Genomic DNA, 26853 nt, shown 5'->3' with positions numbered 1-26853 from the left:
GGTTTGGAAACTGTTACGATTAAAACAGCCTCCCTCACGGAATTGCCATAACGGTATTTCTACGGTATTTTCCTAGTATTTTTTGGGTATAAGTATTATTACGGTATACCCACGGTATAAATACGGTATGTATTTTTGCGACACTTGTAGCTACTCCAAAACAGATATGTAATTGACAAATATACTGTATATTTATTATGGTTCAACATTTATATTATTTATGGAAAACATCATATAGTTGATCATAAATTTGAAAATTTCTTGGGTTTTTTTTTCTAAATCACTCTAGAACAAATTTTTTGTCTTTTTAAATTTGACATTTAAAAATGTGCGCTCGACGAAATTCGCGATTGTGCTGCTCTCTTGCGGAGGAGTTTGGCAAAACGGAACTCCATTGATACGTCAAACTTAAGACGCTAGATAATTTACCTGGAGTCAATATTACCACTAATTGTTGGTAAAAAAAATTTCCTGCGATAACCAGCCAAAGTTAAGTTGGAACTCATCCAATTTTTTAAAGTAATTGGAAGGGAAAAATTGACATCCAAAAAATTATCATCCGTATGCTGTCAATTTGTCTGAAATTTGGATTTTAAAAAGTTAGAGTCAGATTGATGTCAAAGCACGGGAGGGTAAATTGGTTGCGAGTGGATGTCAATTTGTTGATGCTGGTAGATGTCAATTTTACAGGTAAAAGTTGCTGTCAGCTGGGATTCTATTAAATTTAAATCTGACCGTCACAATTTTTGACAGCCATTTGACATCCATGGGACAGCAGATTGACCTCGAATTGGTAAAAAAATTTGACGTTATTTTGCTATCAAGTAATTGGGGTACCGAAAAAAATAATTCTTAGATCTTAGGTAACTGTAGGGTATATTTTTTTATTGTGAATTTCGGATTTAGGGAAATTTGTCATGGGGAACAGCTGCAGCTTTTCCGGATTTCAAGAAATGGTTGGGTTGAGTTTTCTTGAAAATGTGTCCGTTAGAGTAAACGATGATCCGATTCATAGTCTTTTTGATGCACATTCATCAACTCTTGAGTTTAATTGATGTATTTTCCGAGTTTTAAATTTTTCTTATGACTTTTTTGAGTTTTTCCTACTAGTAGCCATCGTAAGAAACAGAAAATGTTTATATTGTATGGAGTTCCTCCTAACACAAGAAAAGTTACAGGCCATTTTCCAAAAATACAAAGACAGTTTCATTTGCCCCCAACTGCCTCATGCCTGAATTTCAATAAAAACTTTTTTCCGAATTTTCTTCTTTCTCCTCCAAAACGTCATCATAGAAAAAACATTTAAATCCTCTAGTTATTTCCAGAAAACCGAAATTTCCCATTTGAATTATTCAAAAAATTTCAAATTTCCCGCTTAAAAATTCAAATTTCTCCTCATCTAAAAAAAATTTAGGAAATTCGCTTTCTACAAAAAAATCAAAAATTTTCAAAACATCAATTTCCTTTCCAAACTTTCTCCCAAAATCTCAAAATTCAAATTTTAAATTTCCCGCTTAAAAATTCAAATTTCTCCTCATCTAAAAAAAATTTAGGAAATTCGCTTTCTTCAAAAAAATCAAAAATTTTCAAAACATCAATTTCCTTTCCAAACTTTCTCCCAAAATCTTAAAATTCAAATTTCAAATTTCCCGCTTAAAAATTCAAATTTCTTTTCCATCTAAAAAATTTATAAAATTCGCCTTCTACCAAAAAATAAAAAATTTCCAAAACATCAATTTCTTTTCCAAACTTTCTCCCAAAATTCTAAAATTTAAATTTCAAATTTCCCGCTTAAAAATTCAAATTTCTTTTCCATCAAAAAAAATCTATTAAATCCGCTTTCTACCAAAAAATAAAAAATTTCCAAACCATCAATTTCCCTTTCAAACTTCCTCCCAAAACCCCATAATTCAAATTTCAAATTTCCCGCCAAAAATTCAAATCCCTATTTTCTAATTTTCTCTCTCTCTCGACTCCCCTCCCCTTCTTCCCAAGCCCTACCCGCCACTAAATTTAATTTCAAGTCTTCCCGCCTTCCCCCGAGCGCGTCCCCCCTCCCCACCGACTCTCAACCGACGCTTCCCCCTCCAGTTCACTTTATAATAAAATAAAATAAAAAAATGAATTTTAAACGGCATCTAGCGACTTGGAGTCCGTTAGTTAGTCGCCAGTGCTGCCAGTCGATCTTTAGCCCGAGACTACGCAGCATCGTAACAAAACCGTGTGTGTGTTCTGTGCGCTCAGTGTCACTGTGTGTGCTCTGACTCAGTGCTGTGTGTGTGTTTTTTTTTTTTTTTTACTATAGTCCAGACCAAAGACTATACACAATATACTATACACATATATATATATATATACATATATATATTTTTACCATACGATCACGATCTCACGACATTCCGGCATTTTCCACCTGATTGTGTGCGGGCGGGTTAACGCCATCTTGTATCACACGTTTTTTTGTTATTTTTTTATTATTATTATATATTAATATATATATTAAACATATATATATACATATATTAATTATAAAGACCAATAATTACTGATAATAATTTAAAACAAGTGAATTTATAAAGTGAAATTTAAAAAATTTAAATTAAATGTATACGCGACACAAAGCGTCGCCTCATTTGTGGGGTTAATTTTTTTTTTTAAAATTAATTATTTATTTTTAAAAATTCTAAACAAATAAGTGAAGTGCAAGTGCCAGAATAATTGACATTTTTAAATAATTTTTTTTATTATTTTGGTGTTCAAACGGAAATTATTTAAATTTGGTGAGTTTTTGAATTTTTTTTCTTTTTTTTTTTTTTCATTGATGGAAAGTTTGAAAAAAAATATGAGGAATTTTTTGAGGGCAATTTAATTGAGTTAATTTCTGTCATACTTTTGGGGACAATTGTCAAATTTTAGGAAATTTTTAAATTTTTATGAGAAATTTTTGAAATTAAAAATTTTTTTTTTGTGGTTATGGAGAATTCTAGAGTTTTTTCAGATCCTATGGGAAATATGGAAAAAATTTCTAATACTTTTTTTTAGGAAATTTAATTTTCTGTAAAATTTTTGGAATACATTTTTTTTGTATCTGTCATATTTTGTGAGATATTTATATATTTTGTAGTAAATGTCACAAATGTCAGTTTACTTTTTTTTTGTAATTATTAATTATCTGGGTAATTATTGAAGCTACTGAAAAATTTTTTTAGACTTTTTTGTAGGAAATTTGATGAGCTACAATTTTGAATAGAGATCATTTTGAGCTATCTGTGATATTTTAAGAGATATGAGCAATTTTAGAATTGGCTGTATAAAACTTGAAAAGTCAAATTTTGACATCTTAATTAAAAGTAATTAAATATCTGGGTAATTATTACAGATAGAGGAAAATGGTTCTATACTTTTTTGTAGGAAATTTTATAAGCTACAATTTTGCAAAGGGGCTATTTTGAGCTATCTGTGATATTTTGAGAGATATGAGCATTTTTAGTGTTTAGTGTATCATAAGTGAAAAATCAAATTTGGCATTTCAATTAAAAGTAATTAAATATCTGTGTAATTATTACAGATAGAGGAAAATGGTTCAATACTTTTTTGTAGGAAATTTTATAAGCTACAATTTTGCAAAGGGGTTATTTTGAGCTATCTGTGATATTTTGAGAGATATGAGCATTTTTAGTGTTTAGTGTATCACAAGTGAAAAATCGAATTTTGACATTTCAATTAAAAGTAATTAAATATCGAGGTAATTATTAGAGATAGAGAAAAATTGTCTCATAGTTTTTTATAGGAAATTTAACGAGCTTCAATTTTGATGAGGAGCTATTTTCAGCTATCTGTGATATTTTCAGAGATATGAGCATTTTAAGTGAAGGCAATCGAGTGCCGCGAAAAATATATTTGATATCGCGTTTTATTTTTTTTACTGCACGTGTGGAAAAGAATCGCGAGTTAGTCAGACTATTGTATTGTTACATATATTATTGTTATATACATATGTATATATGTTGGTATGTATATATAGGGTTAGGAACGGAAATAACAGAGTTTCTCACTCGTGCATTGGAGTAAAAATAAAAAATAATAAAAAGTAAAAAAATAAAAAATTTTTATAATAAAAATGATAATGATAATAATGTTGTAGTAAGCGAAAAATTAATTAAGTTTAAATTAAATTCTTGGAACTCATTTCTTGTCATATATATTTTTTTTTTTCTTTTAGTCAGTTTTAATTTATAAAAATGACATTTTTATTATCGTTATAAAATTTTTTTTTAGATTTAATTAAAATTAATAAAAAAACAATTTTTTATTATTATCAATTTGAATTAGAATTAGAATTTTAATTGATTAGTTTTTTTTTAATTACGGAGATAAAAATAATCGATTTATTTTACCATTCGATATATCGATGAAAAATTTTTTATTAAAAAAATTTTACTTGTTTGAGAAATTTGAAAATTTGAGCAATCGATTTTTTAATCGATTATCGATTTAATTAATCGATATATCGATTTGGGTAATTCGACCTAATATTTAATTTTCATTATATCTGATTATTATTATTATTTTTTTCTAAATTTGAAAACGAGTGATCGATTTCTTAAATCGATTATCGATTTAATTAATCGATATATCGATTTGGGTAATTCGACCTAATATTCAATTCTCATTATATCTGACAATAATCATTTTTTGTTAATTTGAAAACAAGTGATCGATGTCTTAAATCGATTTTCGATTTCTTAAATCGATTATCGATTTAATTATTCGATAAATCGATTTTATTTTCCCGTTAGTTGACATGTCATTTCAATGATACTTGATTCAAATTTTTTTTTAAGATTATCGATTTAAATCGATACAAGATTGTAATCGATATGAGATTTTAATCGATGCATCGATTTATTTCGATTAATCATTAATCTAAGAACTGTAATATTTGAAATAATTTTTTTTACGACGACAATTTTCTTCACTCTCATTTATTGATTCGGTTTAATAAATCGATACCTCGATCTGTTCTAGTAAATCGATTCCTCGAACACTTTCGACATATCGAACTCAAAAATTCCATAAACACAAAATAATTCAAATTTTGTTTTTAAATATTCTTAGCCAAATTTTTTTTCAAATCGACTGATCGACTTTCGATGTATCGAATCGTTCCAATAAATCGATATCTCGATAACCTACGATCTATTGAATTTGAAATTTTCCAATAACTAAACAATTTTTAATTTTCTGAAATTTTTTTGTTTATATTTCTTGAAAATATCGACTAATCGATATTCGATATATCGAATCGTCCAAATGAATCGATATTTCGACCACTTTCGATATATCGAAATCAAAAAAACTAAAAAATTCCATCATCAAATTTTTTTTACAAAATCGACTAATCGACATTCGATATATCGAATCGTTTAAATAATCGATATATCGAAAAAAAAATCTAAAAATTTCAAATTTTTTTCTGATTTAAGTTTTCCTCACAAATTTTTTCGTCTTCCACATTCGACTAATAAATCGATATATCGAATAATAAAACCATAGCAATTCGATACATCAAATCGATTAATAAATAACAATAAAAATAAAAAAAAAACGAATAATAAAATAAAATAAAAAATTACAATTCTATACAGCAACAATAAAAAAGTTTAATTAAAATTTTTTTCTATCGTTCAATTCCGTCCAATTTAAAAATTAAATTCATAAAGTAAAGATGAGATACCTCCCCCTTTCCCTCCTTTCCCGTCGCCTTCCTCTTTCCTCCCGCGCCTTCACTCCCACCCTCCCTTCTCTCCCTCTGCCCCTCGCCCTCTACCTCCTCCCTACAACCTTCTCCTTTCCTTCCCTATCTCTCTCTCCTTCCCTCCGTCTCTCCTTCTCTCTCTTTCTTCTTCGCTTCCTATACATCTTCGTCTTCTCCTCATATTTTTTATTACCATTTTTTATTTTTTTTTATTTTTAATATTTTTATTTTTTAACATTTTTATTTTCCTCTCCTACTTTGCGTTCGATAACAGCCAGACTTCCCTCCCGCCTTTTTTCCTCTAGTTTCATTCCCCCCTTTTTTTTTTTTTTTTTTTTTTTTTTTAATTTTTTTATTTTTCTCGTTTTTACTTGAACTTTTTTTTTTTTTTTTTTAAATTAAAAAAGAGGGGCCATTGAATCGATATTAATTTTGTACTCGACGACAACGTCGATGAGTAATATATATATATATATAAATATATGATTTATAATTAAGTTAATTACATTATATTAGAAATTTATTAGTTTACACAGTTGATTTCATTTTTTACTTATTTTTGTGACTAAACTATTGGAATTAGAGACTATTGGTATTTAACTTTTTTATTTATAATTTTATCGTCTACAAAAAAGTATAAGAAGATTTTTTAATATTTTTAATATTTGAACCGGAAACTCGAGTTTATTAGTGTAATAATTCGATATAAATTTTATTTTTAATTATTTTTATGACGATATTTGATAATTAGAGCTCTTAACTATTTTAGAAAAAAATAACTGTGGAATTTTTTGTAGAGAATTTTATGAGCTAAAAATAAGCTCTGAGTAATTATTTTGATATGGGGAATTTTGGGGCCAGAATTTTAAATTTTCTCAAATAAGTTTTGGAATTGAATAATTTTTACTTCAGAATTTGAGTCTTGAAAGCCTCTAGAGCTTTGGGATTGAATTTTATCAAAAATATGAATCAGACATTTTTTGTAGGAAATTTCGTAAGATACAAAAAAGTTCTGAGTGATTTTTTAATATGGGGAATTTTTGAGCCAGAATTTTAAATTTTCTTAAATAAGTTTTCGAGTTAAATAATTCTTACTTCAAAATTTGAGTCTTGAAAGCCTCTAGAGCTTTAGGATTCAATTTTATCAAAAATATGAATTATACATTTTTTGTGGGGAATTTTATGAGCTACAAAAAAGTCCTTAGTGATTTTTTGATATGGGGAATTTTTGAGACAGAATTTTAAATTTCCTCAAATAATTTTTTGAGTTAAATAATTTTTACTTCAAAATTTCAGTCTTGAAAGCCTCTAGAGCCGTAGGATTCAATTTTATCACAAATATGAATCAGACATTTTTTGTAGGAAATTTCGTAAGATACAAAAAAGTTCTGAGTGATTTTTTAATATGGGGAATTTTTGAGCCAGAATTTTAAATTTTCTTAAATAAGTTTTCGAGTTAAATAATTCTTACTTCAAAATTTGAGTCTTGAAAGCCTCTAGAGCTTTAGGATTCAATTTTATCAAAAATATGAATTATACATTTTTTGTGGGGAATTTTATGAGCTACAAAAAAGTCCTTAGTGATTTTTTGATATGGGGAATTTTTGAGACAGAATTTTAAATTTCCTCAAATAATTTTTTGAGTTAAATAATTTTTACTTCAAAATTTCAGTCTTGAAAGCCTCTAGAGCCGTAGGATTCAATTTTATCACAAATATGAGTCAGGGATTTTTTGTGGGGAATTTTATAAGCTACAAAAAAGTTCTGAGTGATTTTTTGATACGGGGAATTTTTGTGCCAGAATTTTAAATTTTCTCAAATAAATTTACGACCAAAATATTCGCCACTCAAAAATCAGAGTTTCAAAAGCTTCTAGGGCTTTAAAATTCACTTTTATCAAAAAAACATCTCTAATCTTTTTTGTAGAGAATTCAAAGCTCTACAAAAAAGGTCTCTATAAATTTCTTCATATTTTCAAAACTACGTCCCTAATTTAATTAATTAACAAAAAAATTCCTCAAATCTCTTAAGTTTTATCTCTTCTCCCGCTTCTCCAGCTCTAAATTCAAATTCTACAGCAAAAGTTCCCAGAGCTTTTTTGTAGATCTCAAAATTTCCTAAAAAAAACCTCTGATTAATTTTTTCTCTAAACTCGATATTTATCCCAGAATTTTGATTTGAATCATAAAAAATAAATAAAATTTAAATTTAAAGTAATGAAAGCTAATTATTTATTCGTACTCCATACTAGAGTAACTCATACATTTCGTTACACGTCGGTAATTACATTTTTATTGGCAATATTTTTTTTATTATATTTAATAACACATATATAAATATAAAAGTAATGACAAGGGGAATTTAAAATTATAAAATCGTATATCAAGTCTGGGAAAAAAAAATATAATAATAATTAATTATTTAAATATATGTACAAGTGTAATTTATTAATAATAAATAATAATAACAATTTAAGAGGGATAAGGAGAAAAAAAAATATATATGTGATATTAAATATAGCAAGAGTAATATATATAAGGGCTCTTTAGCTCACTTGTGTACACTCACTTGTAAAAGACCTCGATCGTTGCACCGGAAGTGAGATCTGTAATGAAAAAAAAAGTGTAGCAATAATGATGATAAAAAAGTTGAATTAAAAAAATTAAAATAAAAAAAAAGGAGGAATAAAAAATTAAATTTATTTAAGTCAGAAAAAACGTTTGACTATCAAGGTCAGTGCTCTTATTTTTATTTTATTTAAATAACAATTTTTATTTATTTATTTATGGAAGTGAAATTTGAAGGTAATCTTTTTTAGTAGGGGTTTTGGAAAGGAAATTTAGTGAACTATGAAATTGGTCTGATAAAAAAATTTCGTAGGATTGATGGTTTCGGAGATATTGAGGTTTGAAGAATGGGAAAAATGGCGGGAAATTTAAAATTTTGAAAATTATGATGCAAGAAAATTTTTTTGAACGGCGAAAATTATTAAGGAAAAATATATTTTGTGGTTCAAAAAAATTTTTCGGTAAAAAAATTTGGGTTCTGTCGAATTCCAGAAATTTTCTTGATTCAAGAAATTTTTTAGTTCAAAATTTCGATTAATATTGAGTCTTGATTCAAGAAAATTTGGACAGATTCCAGAAATTTTTTATTTTAAGAAAATTCGGTTTTTTGATATCGAGTTTTGATTTAAGAAAATATTTCCTGTAACAAATTCGACATTTTCTTGATTCAAAAAAATTTATTTTAAAGAAATTTTTCTTTCAATATTAATATTTTAGATGCAAGAAAATTTCTCTTGCAAGATTCCAGAAATTTTTAAGTTCGTAAAAATTTATCCGATATCGAGTCTTGACTCAAGAAAATTAAAACTGAAATTCTAGGAATTTTCTTGCTTTAAGAAATTTTTTACTTCAAGAAAATTCTGCTTTTCGTTATCGATGGTCTTGATTTTTAAAAATTTCCCCTGTAACAGATTCTAGAAATTTCTTGACTCAAGAAATTTTTTCTATTCATATCGACTTTTATGTTTCAAGAAAATTTCCCTTACATTAGATTTAAGAAATTTCTTAGTTCAAAAAAATTTTTCTGATATCAGTCTTGACTCAAGAAAATTTAAACTGACATTCTAGGAATTTTCTTGCTTCAAGAAATTTTTTACTTCGAGAAAGTTCTGCTTTTTGTTATCGATGGTCTTGATTTTAAAAATTCCCCCTGTATCAGATTCTAGAAATTTCTTGATTCAAGAAAATTTTCTATTGATCTCGACTTTTTCTTGATTTAAGAAAATTTCTTTCGCATTTGATTCCAGAAATTTCTTAGTTCAAAAAAAATTTGTCCGATATCGAGTCTTGACTCAAGAAAATTTAAACTGTGACAGATACCAGCAAATTTCTTGATCCAAGAAATTTTTTTAGTTGAAAAAATTTATCTTTTGAAGTCGAGTCTTGATTCAAGAAAATTTCTGTTGTACGAAATTTCATAAATTTCTTAGTTCAAGAAAATTATTTTCAAAATCGATATTTTTGATTCAAGAAAATTTATTTACAAAAATTTTTACTTAAAATTAATTCATTAAATTTCTTAATTAAAAAAAAATTTCTGCAATCGACCGTACGTTAACTTAAAAAAATCCCATTTTGAACTAAAAATTTTTTTATCGACTCAAGAAAAATTATAATTCCATAGAAGTAAAAGGCAATGGATTAAAGTCTTGATAATTAAAACTCTAAAGACTCATCTTCATATAAATATTGACCCATAACTTGACTCCAATCACTCCCACGCAAATTTTCAAAGAGACCTAAATTGTAGCCCACAAAATTTTCGTTTTAATGACATACTATGATATATATTTATCTCATATATTTTATAAGTAATAGCAATACAAAAAAAAATTTATGAAAATTAATTCAAAAATTATATATATTTAAAACAATGAAGAATAAATTAGATAATAAAATACAAGTGCTTTTAATAACTCGCGCTTATTGATATGAATATATATATCATATATTTACATTTACATCATATGTATGTTTATTTTGTTACTCATTCATTTACACTATTTTAATTTTTATATATACAATATGTATATATATTTTTTTTTTTTTAATATATTCTCATATTTTAAGTCTGCTACTGCACTCAACAATTACAATGCAATCGTAATTGTAACGTCAATGTACGCTACGGATCATTGATAAGATTTATTATTATTTTATATAAATGAATAAAATTTTATATAAAAAAATTTGAGTCCCAAATTTTATTAATGAAAACGAGGGAAATATATGAGATAAATATATGTTATAGGTGATGGTTGGAAAGGAAATTTTGAGGGCTACAATTTTTGTTTCTGTGAAAATTTTGGTGGGAGTGATTGTTTTTGAGTTACGAGCCAAAAATAAGACGGATACTAGTTTTGAGTTTGAAGAAATTTTTGATTCCTAAATTTTATTAATGAAAACTAGGGAAATATATGAGATAAATATATGTTATAGGTGATGGTTGGAAAGGAAATTTTAAGGGCTACAATTTTTGATTCTGTGAAAATTTTGGTAGGAATGATTATTTTTGAGTTACGGGCCAAAAATAAGACGGATACTAGTTTTGAGTTTGAAGAAATTTTTGATTCATAAATTTTATTAATGAAAACTAGGGAAATATATGAGATAAATATATGTTATAGGTGATGGTTGAAAAGGAAATTTTAAGGGCTACAATTTTTGATTCTGTGAAAATTTTGGTAGGAATGATTATTTTTGAGTTACGGGCCAAAAATAAGACGGATACTAGTTTTGAGTTTGAAGAAATTTTTGATTCATAAATTTTATTCATGAAAACTAGGGAAATATATGAGATAAATATATGTTATAGGTGATGATTGGAAAGGAAATTTTAAGGGCTACAATTTTTGATTCTGTGAAAATTTTGGTAGGAATGATTATTTTTGAGTTACGGGCCAAAAATAAGACGGATACTAGTTTTGAGTTTGAAGAAATTTTTGATTCATAAATTTTATTAATGAAAACTAGGGAAATATATGAGATAAATATATGTTATAGGTGATCGTTGGAAAGGAAATTTTAAGGGCTACAATTTTTGTTTCTGTGAAAATTTATAAAAATCATTTGTTTAAAAATTACAACACCAATGAATTTAATTATTTTTTCAAAACTTCAAATTTCAAATTTTGGTTTTTTAAACCAGGTTTAAAATTGATTAATTTTTTTTTACAGAGTATAAATTTATTCGGTATCTAATATCCCTTTCCGCCCTCTCCTTTCCCAGCATCAAATTCCCAAATTTTTTAAATTTCAAATTTCCCGCCAATTTTCCCGCACTTCAAACTCCCATATCTCTGAAACTATCAATCCTACGCCTTTTTTCCTCAGGACCAATTTTGTAGCCCAGTAAATTTCCTATCCAAAACTCCCCCTTACTCCTCAAAAATTTTTTTTTTTCTCTAAATTTTTTAAATAAAAAAAAGAGCGCCAAATTTTTTTTTTATCGAAATAATTTAAAATTTAAGCGAATAAATAATTCCATTAAAATTTATAATTAAATTTCATTTTACTTAAAAAAATAAAATTTCTATTTACAGAAATATATATATATATATATTTATATATATTAACTGCACTTTCTCTTTCACAATTTTTTATTATTTTATTATTTATTCATTTTTTTTTAATTTTTTACTCGACTCTGCTTAACTTTACCCGACATTTTTTTTTTTTTTTATTTTATTTAATTTAACTTTTTTTTTTTTTAACACAACTCGGTCTATATAAACTCAGTCGGTCTTTTTATGTTACAAGACTCTTGAACGTCAAAAGCGTGTGTAAGTCCACTTGTGTAAATTGTATGACGTATATATACATATATATATAGGTATACAATATATGTACTTTATATATTACTGTGTATGCAGTTTAAATAAAAGTGATAATAAAAAAATTTGACAAAAAAAAAGATCAAATAAATATGAAAAATTTTATTTGCTATTTAAATCGATTTAATTGAATTAATCAAATCACTCATTCATTAATTTTTTTTTTTTTTAAATAAAATGAATCGATTTTTTACAAAAATTGGTCGATAATCGATTTATGAAATTCTAAATTTTTGTTTCTTAAGCAAAAAATTAAAAAATATAAAAAACCATCAATTTATTAAATCGATTGATCGATTTAATGTTAAATAGATTAATCGATTTGATGTTAAATCGATTGATCGATGAAATGAAATATTGTAATTTTGAACTGTAGAATTTTTTTCTAAAAATTAGAAAATAATTTTACATTTAATAGAGATATCGATTTGTTGTAAATCGATGCATCGATTTAATGTTGAATCGATTAATCGATTAGATGTAGTTTTGGTATATTGAAATGTTAAAATTTTTTTCAAAGATTGAAAGATAATTCTATGTTGAATTAAAAAATTGATTTATCGATTATACTATATATCGATTTATCAAATCGAGTTTAAATCAATAACTTACGTGTAATTTTTAAACTGATGCATTTATAATAATTTTTTAAAAGCGTGACTTTAAAATAATCGATTATAAAGTAATCGATAAATCGATTAGTTAATATTAAGTAATCGATATATCGATTAGTTAATATTAATCAATCGATTATAAAGGAGGTAAAAAATTTAAACTTAGAAACAAAATCAAATCGATTTCTCGAATATCATCTAATCGATATATCGATATTCATTTAATCGATATATCGATTTTCACTTAATTGATATATCGATTTTAAAATCATTGAAAATTTATTAAGTCAACCACCAAAAAATACTCAATCGATTATCAACTAATCGATGTGTCGATTATCAATTAATCGACGTATCGATTATCAACTCATCAATGTATCGATTATCAACTAATCGATGTATCGATTATAAACTAATCAATATATCGATTGTCAAATAATAAATGTATCGATTATCAACTAATCGATGTATCAATTGAAAAATAAAAATGTATCGATTATCAACTAATCGATGTGTCGATTATCAATTAATCGACGTATCGATTATCAACTCATCAATGTATCGATTATCAACTAATCTATGTATCGATTATAAACTAATCAATATATCGATTGTCAAATAATAAATGTATCGATTATCAACTAATCGATGTATCAATTGAAAAATAAAAATGTATCGATTATCAACTAATCGATATATCGATTGTTAGTACAAGTATATCGATTTCCTGTTTTGGATTAAAATTTTTTAATTTTCCGAAAAAAATTAATATATCGATTGAATCAATAATCGATGCATCGATTAATCTAAAAGTTTCTACGTCAATTTAAAAATAAATTAAAATTGAGGAGATAAAAATTCTATTTCTCCGGTAATTAATAAAGTAATAAAATAAACATCTCATAGTAACGAAATCGACAAAAATAAATTTTTTTTATTTTTAGTGATAAACTAAATGTTTTCTGACGATAAAATCGATTTAAAAAAAAAGTAAAGTGTAATGACCTTTTCTTCTTATAAAAAATTAAATTTACAACAGAATCATTACTTACAATTTTAATGATAAAATCGATAGTTTAAGCTCTAGGAAGTATTACAGCTATACACGGAAAAAAAATTCACGGATTTTTTACGATTTAACTATCGTAATTTTCATTATATAGTATTGTAACGCTGGACTATAAGTTTTCAATAATAATTTTTACAATAGACTATCGTAATTTTTATTTTATAATTTATACTACTACCTGAAAGAAAAAATCAGATACTATAGAGTAAATTATACAATTTGCGTCAACATAAATTCTAATACAACTATCGTAAAATGAATGAGTCGGTAATGTAGAATTTCTTTAAATATAAAATAATAATTAGAAGTCAATGGAGTAAAATATATTTTTCTCCTCGACGGGCGGAAAGCGTCAACTTTCGTCCCGCTGTGCAAAACAAAGTTGCCGCTTTCCGCCTCCGTCGAGGAGAAAAATAGCATACACTCCTCGGGAAGTAAATAAGAAAGCCTCAGATCACATGTTTGTTGACCTCGGCTTCGCCTCGGCCAACAATTACATGTGATCTGAGACATTTCTTACTTTACTTCCCTCAGTGTGTAATATACTATTCTTAAGAAAGTAGAACTTATAATTAATAGAAAAGAAAAATTTATCATTTGGAATTTTTTTTTTTTTTTAACAGTTAAATTAAGAAGGAAAATACAATCTCGAAATAAAAATAAAACATGTTGAAGTAGTAATAATAAAATATTTATTTAATATTTTTTCAAATATATTTTTTTGGTGTATATAAAATTTAGTATTAATTATTTTAACTTTATAAGTTATAATATTACATCAGATTCCAAAAGTATTATAATTTTTTCCTTTTGAATAAATAACTCATTTCTTTGTATTCAAAATACGCACATGTAGAAAATTTAAAAAAACCATAGGTGCAATTTTTTCGAATACTTTTTTTCTATAATTTATCATTTGTAAAAAAATCCAAAAATTATTAGGCGTCTGCTAACTTCAGTATCCATAAAGAAACTTTAAATGTCCATAATTTGAGGTTATTGTCGACAAATGAAGAATATCCTGTAACAAAATTAGGAGAATTGAATTTATTAGAAAAAATAAATTTTCATTCATTTAGAATCATTTATCCTATGACCACATAATACTACTAAATTGTTTATAAAAATAAACTTCATGTCCAGATAAATAATTTTAAAACGAACGATATACCCACAGAATATTCAGTTTAATAAAAATTAAATAGTATAAATTATACTTACACTACCAAATTATTATATTCCAGAATCTATGTAGGTTTGTTATGAAGAAAGCACAGTTTTTTTTTTAAATTTCTTATTTACAATTGTCCGAAAAACGTCATGAAAAATAACCTCTATTTCTGCACTACACTGTGGATAAAGATGACCTGATTTATAAATATATATAGTTGAACCACAAATAATACAGACAAAGTAGATGTCATCATTTGTATATATATATATATATATACTCACACAAGCATCACATCATGGTATTGTGACATTTGTCTTTCATACGGAAACGCTTCAGATGGCATATACTATACCATGTCAAAAAATTTACAATTCAACTATCGTAATTTTTGTGACTTGTATTGTAAAAACATAGAGGCAGCACTGTAAATTAAGAGGAAGAATAAAAGAATAAATATTATAATTAAATCTCATTTTTTATTCTTTTACTATTTACGATAGTAACATTGTAATATTTCTTATTGAATTTTATACAACAAGCTCTTAATAAAATTACGATAGTGAATAGTAAAAAATCTTTTACAAACTGTAAATTTTCGTATCATATATTTGAAAGTTACAGATAATAAAAGTATAGTCCAGGATTACGATAGTAATATTGGAATTTTTCGTCGAATTTTTTTTCCGTGTAGTAGTATTAAAATATATATGTGTATACATATTAATAATTTTACAAATATCAAAGATACGTTAAAATTCCAGAGGACGAATTTTATAAAGAATTTAATTTTGTATAAAAAAGGTCCCAATGACCTTTTACGTAATTTCAATATTTTACCCGCTAGAGGAATTTATTCAAAATTCCAAGCGTATAATATTTGACGTCTTTTGTTGGCACCAACTGACCGATGTAAAAATAGTGTAATAAAAAAAAATTTATACACATATATATCCCTCACATATATATCTATGAATCTATACAAATTTTTTTTAACTCAAAATAGGAATTCTGGGTAAACTATCACAGATACGAAAAAAATTAATCAATAAAATTTTGTAGAGAATTAAATTTTCTACAAAAAAAGTCTCTTATAATTTTCCATTAAAATCAATAGTTTAGGCGTAATTTCAAATTAATTAATAAATTCGCGCCGGAAATTAATTTGGTAAAAAATTTTTTCGAACTGAAAAATCAAATTCTGGGTGAACTATCAAAGATACGAAAAAAATCAATGAATACAATTTTGTAGAGAATTGAATTTGCTACAAAAAAGTTCTCCTTTAATTTTCCATTAAAATCAATAGTTTATGCGTAATTTCAAATTAATCGAATTAATTAATAAATTCGCGCCGGAAATTAATTTGGTAAAAAATAAAAATTTTTCGAACTTAAAAATCAGATTATGGGTGAACTATCAAAGCTACAAAAAAATTCAATGAATACAAATTTGTAGAGAATTAAATTTGCTACAAAAAAGGTCTCCTTTACTTTTTTTTTTAAATCAAAATTTCACTCAGAATTTTGATAAAATGAAAAGTAAATTTTAAAAAAATTATTTAAAAATTTATTTAAAGAAATATATATATATATGTATATATATATATATATGTATGAAGATTAGAAACGAAATAAATTGAGTATAGAAAGCTGAATAAATGCTAGGGACTGTACATGTGACAAAAGGGGGGCAAAGAGGCCGTGAGTTGCAAGGGGGGTGCAATCTAACCCCCTTTTTATTGACGTTATTACTCACTCGCCGTCACACAATTTTTAAACGAATAATGCAAATTGATTTTTTTTTTTTTAGCCTTTATGTTTTTAGTATCATCTATCGTTTATTTTTAATTTTTTTCATTTATTGTTATTTTTATAAATAACTTTATCAATCTAAAAAAAAAAGTACTCATGTGACATCAATCCGAGTTCTTATGAAAAAAAAAAAAAAAAAAAAAAAAAAAAATAGATTTTTTTTTTCACATAAAACCGTAACCTGGATTCGATCCGCGTACTTCAGGCTCGAAACCAAAAATTTTAATCTACTAGTTAATTTTGGAAAAATTGATAATTAAAAATGGCGCGAAAATTTTCAATTTTAAACTTTAATTAATTTGATTTCAAATATTGGATTAAAAATTATTTTTTTCATTCTATATTTACAAAATTTACGAATGTAGAAAATTTTCAATTTTAAATTAATGAAAAAAAAATTTTTATTTTTCTTTATTCCGAAAATCCCTAACGTGGATTCGATCCGCGTACTTGAGGTTGCGAATATGAAAATTTTTATTTACTAGTCAATTTAAATTTAAAAATGGCGGGAAATTTTTTTATTTATTTCTGAATCAATTTTACTTATAAATTTATAAAATGAAATTTTTAATAAAAAAAAAAAATAATAAATAAATTTGGAGGATTCGAACCCAGTTCTTAAGATTTAAGAAAAAATTTTAATGATTATTTTATTAAAATACTGAGGTTTGGATTCGAACTGTGTTCTTTGGAGTTTAAAAGTTTTTTCAAAGGTATATTTTAGTTTTCTTTATATTTATTGGACAGTGGGGGGGGGGGGGGGGTATTGGCATTATGGTCATAAGAGTTCAACCTACATAATAATAACAAAGGATCTGTACAATTCTCGCTTTCTTTCTTTGTTTGTACTTGTGTTTTTTTTTCTTGTTTATTTTTACTCCTAAATTTTTCATTTAAAATTGGAAATTGTCGCGCCAAATGTCCGCGAAAATGCCATTACGGATATTAAATGCCAAGAAAAATAAATAAAATTGCAGTAAAAAAAGTCAAATTATAATAAATATAAAAATAAAAAATAGACATAAAATTACCCATAAACTAAATCCATCGAGACTATTTTATAACCGCCATAAATAACGTCTATAAAATGTATGAAAAAATAATAATAATGATAAATTTATATGATATATTAAAGAACAAATAATAATTGCAATTAATTAATTTTCATTTTTAAATTCAAAAAAAATTTTAACTATCCATATAAATCTCGATTCGATATATCGATTTACACTATATCGAGACATCGATTTTAGTTTACTTCAATATTTTTTTGAATTTTTTAAAATTGAAATTCGATTAATCGATTTCGATATATCGATTACTCACTTCGATATATCGATTGTAAACTTTTCATATTGATATTTTGACACAAAAAAAGAGGAAATCTGATTAATATCGATATATCGATTTTGTAATTCGTTATATCGATGTATCGATTATGTAATTCGATAAATCGATAATTATAAAAATTTAATTTGAATAATTTTAAACAATTTACAAATTTTTGGATTTTTGGACAAAAATGATCACATCGATTTATTGTTCATTCATTCGAGATATCGAGATATCGATTCATTTCGATTTATATCGATGTAGTTTTTTTTCATAAATATTCATTGATAACAATGAAATTATTAAAATTTTTATTGAATCGATTATTTTTGTTCAATCTCTCGATCTTACGTGTTTCGAGATATCGATTAGCGTCAAGTCGAGATATCGATTTTTTTGTTATAATTTATAAAAATTTCCAATTCTTCTCACAATTAATAATTCGACTAAAATAATTTCGATGTCTCAAAAATTATTCATTCGAGATATCGATTATTTCGATAAATCGATTAAAAAAAAAAAAATTTTACAAAAATTAATACTAATTTACAAAAAATCATCAAATTACATTCGATCTATCGATTTAGATTTTTCGAGATATCGATTGGTGTCGATTCGAGATATCGATTTTTTTTTTTAAATTTTTTTTTTCTCTTCAACTAAAAAAATTAAAATTAATTTCTTTATATAAACTTCTAGACCTTTAAATATCGATCTTGGGCAAAAGTCATCCAAAACTTTTTTGTAGAAAATTCAACGGGCTACAAAAAAGGTCTGAATAATTTTTTCGATACTATTAATATTTGAGCAGTTATTTTAATTATAACAAATAAATCGAAATTAATTTCGAATATTATTTTAAATTAAAAAATTCCTTTCAAATAAATTGACGCTAAAAATTCTAAAGCTTTAATTAATCACCCAACATATATATATACACATATATATATATATCTATATATATACATATTTTCCAATATATCCACATTTCCCGTCCCTTTTTCTCTCCACATCTGCCATTTCTCCTTGACTCCAAAAAAAAAATAAAAAAATACTAAAAAATTTCAAAAGTATATCCAACAATTTTTTCTCTATAAACTTCCCCTCGCTCAGTCACGTGGTAACCATCCGCGATCTAACGGTAGTGGCGACGCGGGGGTCGCGGAGTCGCGGGATATGCGCACGATTTACCCCCACTTTTAAAAAAGTAGTAGCCAATGATAAACTTGAATTGAATGGTAAAAGTTATATAGTAATCCCCACTACTAACGCTTCTCCGATCGGCGAGTTCTTTAGCCCGCGTCTTTTATCCCTACTCTTAATAAATGAAAAAAAAAAATTTTTTTTTTTTTTTTTAAATATCGAGTCTACTCTGTCGTATGTTGATAAAAGAAAAAGGGGCGATGTAAAAAATAAAAATAATAATAAAATACAAAAATTAAAAATAGGGTGAGGGTGGAAGTGGGGGTGGGTAAGGATGGGGAGTTAAAATTTAAGTTGAAGTGGGAGTAAAAGTAAGAGATTTTTAGTAGTGGGGGAAAGTTCACTGGTTGTTCGTACGTCCATCCGCTTATATTGCTCGTTCGTTGGCTTGGCTTGGCTTATATATATATATATATGTACATATATATGTGTATATATATATATTGCTATACTTTAATGTTACATTAATAAAAAGCAACAATCAATATCTTGCCGGTAAAAAAATTTAATCTATAACAGAATTCCCGAGGAAAGCCGCCCGGCGAGTCGCGTCATTCCGCGCCGCAAGCGCCGCCTCGATCACTACAGACTACTCAGGAGAAAGACCACGACCACGACTATAACTATCACTATGACTATGAGAATACAGGACGGTCATGTGCCACTGCGATGTTGCCACAGTCAACCTTTTTCATTTTTTACTCCCCATTATTTATTATACTATAAATTAGTGATTACTTGTCTAGGAGCTACGGCCGTTGGTATTGATTTTAGGCTAAAAGACACTCAGAGCTTTTTTGTAGGAAATTTAAAGCTCTACAAAAAAGGTCATTGTGAATTTTTCGATATCTCTAATATTTGAGCTGTTATATTAAATTTTTTAATTTATTGAGTACTTGTGTTTAAGCTCGAAATTTTTCCATAACTTTGAACAGCTCCTAGAGCTTTGGTATCGATTTTAGGAGGAAAGGCAACGAGAGCTTTTTTGTAGGAAATTTAAAGCTCTACAAAAAAGGTCATTGTGAATTTTTCGATATCTTTAATATTTGAGCTGTTATATTAAATTTTTTAATTTATTGAGTACTTGTGTTTAAGCTCGAAATTTTTCCATAACTTTGAACAGCTCCTAGAGCTTCAGTATTGATTTTAGGGAGAAAGTCAATGAGAGCTTTTTTTGTAGACAATCTAAAGCTCGACAAAAAATGTCATCATAAATTTTTAATTATCTTTACAATTTAAAGCGTTATTTTAATTTTCGGTTGCTCAGAATATTGAGCTTGCAAACTTATGGGTCTAGGGAAAGGGGCTTGAAAGCTCGAAAATACAAAATGGCCGTAAGAGCTTCTAATATCCGGAATAATATTAATAAGCTCTCCTAAAAGCTCTGCAAAATGTATATCTTGCAAATTTAACAAATTAATTTTTGTTTTTAAAAATTGAGCTTGCAAGTTTTCAGCCCGGGATGGGCTTGCAAGCTCACAAACAAAATGTCTACAAGCTCAAAAATTCGAGAATTACCGTCAACGATCCCTGTACTTTCAGAGCTTTCAGTACCAATTTTGCCAGCCGAAGCTTTTGGCAAAATCGAAAGCTCAAAAAAGCTCGCGCGAATTTTCATTTTTAAAACTTTTGTTGACAATAAAAAATGAGCTTTAATTTTCAAGCTCTAAATTTTGCTGGCGACCGCAAGCTCAGCCGCCCAGCAACTTTGCAAGCTCCCAGAGCTTTCGGGATCAATTTTTTGGTAAAAATGAACTGGAATCTTTTTTACAGGAAATTTAATTCTCTACAAATTTGCTCCAGTAAATTTTTCTCATAAGTCCACTAGTTTCGTCAGAATTATCGATTGAAATTTAAATTTATCTTAAAAAAAAAAATTTGTTTCTAAAATATATATAAGATAATAATGACGTAGATTACTGAATTACGTCAAAAAAACCAATGGCCTCGGGCAATCTCGTGTCGCTCATACAATTCATTCTTTATACATATACATATGTATAAATATATAACAGTTACAATGCGTAGGTCAGGTTATGTTACAACCGCGTGTTCACTAGATTTCAATCACTTTTACACTTTTACTACAATAAATTATTATTATTATTATTTTTATTATTATTAAAATATTACAACGAAATTTATTATTTATAAAACGCATTAAAGTGTAGTACGCATTACAAAAGCGATAAAAACAATTTAAAAAAAAAAGTTAAAATAAAAAAAAAAAAATTGCCATGACGTCTAATCTACTGTGATAAGGAATTTGGTCGTTAGAGCGTTTTATTTAATTTAAGTACAAAATGAAAAACAGTAATTACAACAAAAAAATTATTATTATTAATTATTGAGGTCATTTTTAATTATTTGTTTAATTTATGGAAAGTTTTTCATTTCTTATCACCTGTTAGTTGTACATAAATTAATTACCTGTAATTCGATAATTTTTAATTTTTTTATATTTTGTTGAGAAATTTTATTCCCGTTTCTAAGACCAGTAATTAAGTGTCATTTTTAATTACGCGACAGAAATTTGAAAATTGGTAAAAAATCAAAAGTTGGTACACCGATGGATCGGAAATTTTCCGCAGTACAATTTTGGATTCATTGAAAAATTCTGTAAGATTGATAGTTCAAAAGTTACAGCCATTTTTAAATTTTAAAAAATCAAATTCTTAAAAATCATAATTTTTTTTTTTTCAAAGCGACGTAACTTGGAAAATAATGAATTTTTGAAAATTTTCTAAGAGACCAAAATTGTAGCTCATTAAATTTCCTTTGAAATGATACTAAACTTTTTCAAATTTGGATCTTTTTGACCGTTTTGTAAAGTATTTTTCAAAAATTTCGTGATTTTCATTTGGTCATCATGCAGAATCGGGTTCGAATCCCGGCGAGGGTAAAAAAATTTTTATTAAAATTATTTATAGACTAAAATGTGGTTCAGTAGTCAATCCTATGAAAATATAAATAATAATAATAAATTATAATTTAAAAAAATTAAATATGCATTAAAATGGTAACGGAAAAATTCCCGCAAAAAAAATTATGCCGAATAAAAAAGCCGGTTAAAATTTAAATTAAAAAATAAAAAATAAAAAAACATGATACATTTGGTATAAATGGGGGATCTTTATCAAAGTCGAGGCAAGTCGGTCGTCATGGCAACAAAATTGGATTTTTTTTTTGTTAAATTTTTTTTCCTCGGTACATTTTTATTTTTATTTCATTTTTATTTTAACTTTCTCTTTTTTTTTTCTTTTCTTTTTCGACCCTCCGACCATTTCCCCTTCCGTTTTAGTGCCCCCGTGTCCCCACGTTGCGGCGCATCGTGTTCTCGGGCCATCTAGACTTTTTTCTTTCTCGCTATTTCTCATCCTATATTTCTGCCCCTACATTTCTTCCCCTTTATCTGGCGACCGGCCCCTCCGCCAGTTTTAGTTGAGTGTGTGGAATATACCGGCGCCCCTTTGCCGCCAAACTTTCACCCTGTACCGGGAGAGAAAGTACCCAAGACACAGCCCCAAAAGTCGGAGAGAGAAAAAAATTATTAAAATTTAATCTTTTTTTTTTTTATTTTTTAAAGCAAATTTGATTACTTCTAATGCTTTTTTTTTAACTCAAGTATTGATTTTATGTTTTAAATGCATACTTTTTTTTATTATATGCTCTCAAGAAATTAGTTTAATATTTTTATTAGACAGAGCTTTCAAAGCGTCTAGAGCTTTGGATATTTAATTTCTGATAAAAGTGTCTGAGGCTTTATAGAAAATTTTAACCTCTATAAAAAAAGAATTTTATTAATTTTATTGTATTTTGTGAACTAAAGCCACAATTTTTATTCCAAATATTAAAAAATAACTTTTACAATTTTTTAGTAGAAAAATTTTGTTTCTCTATTTTAAAGACTAGACCTTTTAGTTATGATTTTAGTAAAAAAATGATCAAGTCTTTTTTGTAGGAAATGTAAAGGGCTACAGAAGTTGTCTGATTAACTATTTTGATATTTTTAATATTTAACAAGTTATTGCAATTTTCAAAACTCGGATTTTTAAAATCGGTCATTATAGATTTTTGATCATTATTAATTTATATAAGCTTCTAGACCTTTAAATATTGATCTTTGGGAAAACTTATCTAGAACTTTTTTGTAGGAAATTTAAAGGGCTACAAAAAAGGTCTGATTGATTATTTCGATATTTTTGATATTTAATTAGTAATTATAAAAATTCAAAATTAGTCATAATAGATTTTTGATCATTATTAATCTATATCAACTTCTAGATCCTTCAATATTGATCTGAGAGAAAAATTGTCTAAAACTTTTTTGTAGGAAATTTTGAGAGCTACAAAAAAGGTCTGGTAACTTTTTTCGATATTTTTGATATTTAACAAGTTATTCTAATTATAAAAATTCATAATTAGTCATTAGGGATTTTTGATCATTATTAATCTATTTTTGCCTCTAGATTTTTAAATATTGATCTAGGAAAAAAATTATCTAACACTTTTTTGTTGGAAATTTAAAGGGCTACAAAGAAGGTCTGATTAATTATTTCGATATTTTTGATATTTAATTAGTTATTCGAATTCTAAAACTTCCAAATTGTCAAAATTTGTCATTACAGAGTTTTTGATCATTATTAATCTATATAGGCTTCTAGATTCTTAAATATTGATATGGGAGAAAAGTCATTGAGAACTTTTTTGTAGAAAATTCAAAGGGCTACAAAAAAGGTCTGAATAATTTTTTCGATACTATTAATATTTAAGCAGTTGTTTTAATTATAAAGTTTCTATAATAATAAAAAAAGTTTATTCGAAAAATATAAATTTTAAATTATTCACCCCTCAATAAAAATTCATAATTAAAAAAAATTTGGTTATTTAACGTATTCACATTTTCGGCCGCAAGTAAATAAATTTAAAAAAATGAAATTCGTACAAAAAAAAAGAAGTTGAATTATTTCTGTAAATTTATATTTTTTATTTTAGTATTTTTTATTCCATAAAAACTTTTAATGTGAGTTTACTGTGGGGAATTTATAATATAATACATGTACACACACAAATCTACATGTCTGTTACAAAATAAAAAATTATAATAATAATAAAAATGAGGGTGAAACGAAGAAGGAATAAAAAAAAATGAAAAAAGGCGAGAATTTTTTTTTTGTTTTTTGCACTAGAGGTCGTAACTTTGAGTAATAAAAAACTTTTTTTGTTGTTATTTATTACTACACCGTATTTTTTAATTAAAAAACTTATAAACAATAATTACTTTTAATATATTTATATTTAAATGGAATAAAAGTTTAAATTAAATTTTTTTAATAGAATCAGGATATTCGATTTTATTTTTTAAACTTTTAATAACCCGTTAAATATTGATATTACGATAAATATGAATCTGTACTTTTTTATAGAGATTTCTATTCTCTACAAAAAATGTATCTTTGGTTTTTTTGTTAAAATTAATATTTAACGCGCGAGGGGCGTTTGAAGTTTACAATTAAAAGTTCAAAATTTATGTCTATTTGGTTTTAAAAAATATTTAAAAATTTGTCGGAATCTTTTTTTGTAGTTTCCAAAATTCCCCATAAGAATGATAAACTTTTCAAAATTTCTTTCCAAAAATTCCATTAAATTTGCTCTGATTAAAATTTAAAATTCTCCAAAAATTTTCAAAAATCACAACTTTGTGAAAATCAAAATTCCCCATAATTAATTTGTCAAATTTCCCTAACTTCGAAATTCCTACTTCTGCAAACTTTCGTCTTCCAAAATTTCAAAAAATGCCCCATAATTATTTGTCTCCCTTTTTTTAAAATATCCCATCAAAAAATCACCTCTGACATTTTTTGTAGCTCTCAAAATTCCCCACAAGCATCTGCCCACAAAATTCCCTTTACTTAAAAATTCCCCATAAGCATTTTTCTTTTTTTCAAAATTCCCGCTCGAATATCCCCATTATTAAAAAATAACCTTTTACCTTTTTTGTATCTCTCAAAATTTCCCACAAAAAAGCTGCCCATAAAATTCCCCTTACTTAAAAATTCCCACTCCCGCAGGCATCCAAACCCCTCAAAATCTTTCCAAAAATTCCCCATAAGCCTTTTTCCTTTTTTTCAAAATTCCCGCTCAAATATCTCCATTATTAAAAAATCACCTCTTACCTTTTTTGTAGCTCTCAAAATTCCCCACAAAAAATGCCCCATTAATTTTTTGCCTAAACCAACTTTCAACATTCCAATTCTTAAAATTTCCATTCCCAAGTAATCAAAAAAAAAATTGTAATAAAAATTTCCCTCAACTCTTACATTCTATACCATAAATAATTATATTAATGAACCAATTAAATCAATTACACATGTAAGCTCAATTAAATCAATTTATAATTATAATTCATAAGAAATAATAATAATAATAATAATAATAATAATAATAATAATAATAATAACACCATGAGAAATATTATTATTTTATTTACAACAATAAAAGTAATTATAACAGTACTACCATAAGTGTAAGCATAACTATTATTATTATTATTATTATTATTATTATTATTATTATTATTATTATTATTATTATTATTATTATTATTATTATTATAGAGCATAAATATGTGTATGATAGTCTCACGACACGAGTTAAGTAAATTAGAAAGAGAAACGTATGATAGTAAACATTCAAGTTCAACTTTACCTTTATTATTATTATTATTATTATTATTATTATTATTATTATTTCATCTCTTTTTCCTTAAAAATATTTTTATTCTTATGTCTTACTTTGTCTTACTCACTTGTTTATACCGACAAATATATATATATATATATATATATATATATATATATGTGGTTTTTATTTGTTCTGTAAGTTGTAAAGAGAGTAGAGCGTGAGGTATTTTCTTCTCTTTTATTCGCGCTCGCATCGCGTCCTGGGTCAACTTTGTCTGTTTGTCGTAGTCTCACAATCTTTAACATATATATTACTTTACAGTAATAACTATACTTAACTATACTAACAATAATAATAATATATATATATATAATATATTTATTTACTTATTGAGATTTGAAATTAAATTTTTGAAAATTTGCTTAAAATCGTAATTATATTTTTTTAAATTTCTACACGGGATTTAAATATGAATTTTATGCGTTATTATTATGGGTAATTAGAATTCAAGGGCCCAAAGAGGGATCGGGTTTTCAAATGGTGTGAATTTTAGAATTTTGTAGGTAATTTAGTTTTCGCGGGAAATTTGAATTTTAAAATAGATTGTTTTTTAATTATAGATCGCAGAGCTGTTAATTATTATTTTAGAGAAAAAAGTTGTGATAACTTTTTTTAGGAAATTTAATGGGCTACAAAAAAGGTCTTTATGAATTTTTTGATATGAGCGATATTTATCGAGATATTTGAATTTTACGCGGGTGATTACGACAAACTTATTAATAATGTTTATTTTTGAAAATTCTTACATTA

The 26853-nt window shown here is 26.0% G+C and overlaps 1 protein-coding gene and 1 long non-coding RNA gene across 3 annotated transcripts in view; one reads left to right on the top strand and one right to left on the bottom strand.

Moving 5' to 3' along the window:
• Window positions 1-2171: 2171 nt before the first annotated feature.
• Window positions 2172-26853, top strand: part of LOC130674434 (uncharacterized) — a 47021-nt gene continuing 22339 nt past the window's right edge. Inside the window, exon 1 of one of the 2 annotated variants that reach the window (XM_057479759.1) lies at window positions 2172-2780. The gene's annotated coding sequence lies outside the window, so the exon portion shown is untranslated. The remainder of the gene's footprint in view (window positions 2781-26853) is intronic. The other variant, XM_057479760.1, reaches the window with a different exon arrangement.
• LOC130674440 (uncharacterized) lies at window positions 14544-15409 on the bottom strand. Its single transcript, XR_008991046.1, has 3 exons — window positions 15297-15409; window positions 15063-15191; window positions 14544-14862 (listed from the first exon to the last, which is right to left on the bottom strand). It is a non-coding gene; the product is annotated as an uncharacterized LOC130674440 (long non-coding RNA).

This window comes from Microplitis mediator, chromosome 9 (assembly GCF_029852145.1).
Source record: "Microplitis mediator isolate UGA2020A chromosome 9, iyMicMedi2.1, whole genome shotgun sequence".
NCBI classification, from domain to species: domain Eukaryota; kingdom Metazoa; phylum Arthropoda; class Insecta; order Hymenoptera; family Braconidae; genus Microplitis; species Microplitis mediator.
This window is presented reverse-complemented; position numbering and strand designations above follow the sequence as displayed.